At 40.9% G+C, this 2,727-nt stretch overlaps 1 long non-coding RNA gene across 1 annotated transcript; it reads right to left on the bottom strand.

The window, feature by feature from the left end:
* Nucleotides 1-1,093: 1,093 nt before the first annotated feature.
* On the bottom strand, nt 1,094-2,225 carry LOC123075086 (uncharacterized). The gene is made up of 3 exons (XR_006436095.1): nt 1,836-2,225; nt 1,630-1,724; nt 1,094-1,508 (listed from the first exon to the last, which is right to left on the bottom strand). It is a non-coding gene; the product is annotated as an uncharacterized lncRNA (long non-coding RNA).
* Nucleotides 2,226-2,727: the final 502 nt, after the last annotated feature.

Here is a 2,727-nt window from a genome sequence, read left to right as displayed (position 1 = left end):
TCAATCATATACATTCAACAAACATTGTCTATCTAGATTTTTCCCATTCTAAAATCTTGATTGGTGGTTGCCCCATCCTTGAAGACCCTTTTTCAATGTATTAATGAATTGCTAAAGCAATTTCTTATACTCTCTGGCCTATTGTTCTATTGCCAGTTCCAGTTCCAGAAGTGCAAGCGAGTGTATTTTGATATGTCCCTTTGATTGATATTCAGGTTGTGGCTTACTCTTGCACGTCTAGATTTTTTTTTATTGTTGGCTCAAGGCTATATGGTTTGCAGCCGATGGATTTCAGACTGGAACTTTGAGGAGCAATCGTACTATTATTTCTCTTCAACTATAGTGAATTTGTTCGCTTACAAGGCTGCAGGAACAAGACATTTCTTTTGTAATCTCTCATAGTGGCATTGTATAAATATTACTAACAAAGTTGAAAATTGCTGTGCCAAAGCCCCTAATTTCAGATTATAATATTTATTTATCATATAGTGCTCAGAAATTCACCAAATTTAAGTGCTTTTAGGGAATGTTCTGTATATATAGACAACAGACACTACGGATAGTAAATTCCATGCTCACACAGGCTCACGATACAATAAATCGCACATGGCTTGCATCTCTGTGCACAATGTTGCTTTGTCTAGAGGGATATCAAGACAAACAACTAGAATACTTGCAAGGCCAAATAAGGATATTGACCCATCAGGGAAAAGTACAAAAATATTGTCTACAGGGATGTTTTGGTATAACCATGTACATGCCGTGTACTGCAGCGTGATGTTTCTAATATGGCTGTATTCATGTAAATAGTACCCAGGAAAAATAATATTAGATAGGGTTTTGGCCATTAGCCTGTACTTGTGAAAATTGTAGACCAAAAGATATGTTTGCAGGGGTAATGTTCTAGCATATAAAGTACTTCAATCTGTAGATTTACCATTCCTTTCTCAGTTATAACAGGAAACCAGCAACATAAGTGAGCACATATCATTTTTTATGATAGCCATTGGGCTTCACAAGTATATGCAAGAAACAGACATTTTTCAGTTTTAGCATACAACAGAAACATTCCGTCAACAGAAGTGGGCACAGATCAGTTTCCTTTTTCTTTTTTTGAATGGTCATACGGAATCAGAGTTACATAGTCATTACAAGCCAATTCAACAATGGAGGGACATTCCCCATCCATAGATTACCAAATCTGATGCGCCTGGGCAGCAAGACCATGAGCCAGTGCACTGCACCTATACCAATTTGCAGGAACTTACACAGAAGATAATCCAAGAAGGAAATTTGCGAACATCAGCATAGATGTTGTTACATGCTGGCGCTACATCAGAATTAGCAGAATCAAATTCGAACTCAACAGGGGAAGTCCAATGATCCAGCGTCAAGTGCACATCAAACTTCAGAGTGCTCTCACTTATAGTTTTCAGCATCGAAACAATTCTCAAGTTCCTGGTTAGCAGCAAAGGGGATCTCGCCATGGTGATACCTTGACATAACACCTGCAGAAGCTACAAATATAAGACATGAAAATTCACAATAATGACGACGAACCTACAAATTATTCTTAATAAGTGGCAACATCTAATAATTTAGTTACATTGAAGGAACATGGAAACTTACAGTTTAACTCCATGATATTTCTTTTGTAAGCAAAAGGAATGAGGAATGGGTGCACAAACATTTCAATCACCAGACTTGTTCTTTATTTTTGGAACCTACAAATCAACAAATTTTCACACTTGCAAAATAGCAATTCACACTGATCAATCTTATCTCCGTTCTTTAATTGGAGAAAATCAGAAATTCAGAGAAGTTGAAGTACTCACGGTGCTGCTGCCTGCAGAGTACCGTATGTTGATGTAGTGATGCTACGGTCGGTGCTACTCGCCGGCGCAATAGGGGAGGAGCTGTGGAGGCGTGAAGTGTGCCGCCTGCCGGCGTGTGCTGTTTGCGGCCGTGGCTGCCGGATTCAGGCGCCGCCATGGATGCTCGTGACGATTGGGCTGGGCGAGGCAAGCACGATTGCCGGGTGTTCGGGTTGTGCGCTGCCCCGACGCCCTCGCAGTCCTTCGGTCGGCGTTCGGCGGGTCGCGGGGCCAGAGATGGGAGGAGGGGCGGCGGCGCGGTGCCGCTCCGGTCGACAGACAGAGGCAGATAACTGACCTTTTTTTTCAGAGAACTGACCTTTTTTTTTAGGTTCAGAGAACTGACCTGTGTTGGCGTTTCTGAGTACCGCTCCATACAGCCGAGCGTTGGGCTGTTAGCCCAAAACCACATTTTAGCCTAGGCGGTAATGCAGGACGCAAAAGGGGAAAACAAAAAGGTCGAGGGGTATCCCCTAAAAAAGGTCGACCGGTCTGTTAGAAAAAACATAAGGTCAATGAGCTGAACGGCTATTCTCATGAATTTTACGATGATACATACCCATTTATTTTGTGAAGCCCTAAGTATTGGGTATGCATTTTAGAATGCATTACATTCCGTCTACGTCTAAGTTATGTACAATGACCCTAAAAAACGGTAATGTACAATGCATGCAGATGATTATTTTTTTAACAAATTTGGTCCCACGATGTGACTTACTGTTTTGAAAATATTATAACTGTAAGTTTGTCAATTGTTAACCAAAATTACTCTTGGCATGTTTTGGAAACATAAGAATCAAATTTCTTCATCAACATTGTAACTCGGCAAGAGAGTGTGAAGCTAAAACTCCAT

This window comes from Triticum aestivum, chromosome 3D, assembly GCF_018294505.1.
Source record: "Triticum aestivum cultivar Chinese Spring chromosome 3D, IWGSC CS RefSeq v2.1, whole genome shotgun sequence".
Lineage (NCBI taxonomy): Eukaryota > Viridiplantae > Streptophyta > Magnoliopsida > Poales > Poaceae > Triticum > Triticum aestivum.
The sequence above is the reverse complement of the archived record's forward strand: the minus strand, read 5'-3'. Positions and strand labels throughout refer to the sequence as shown.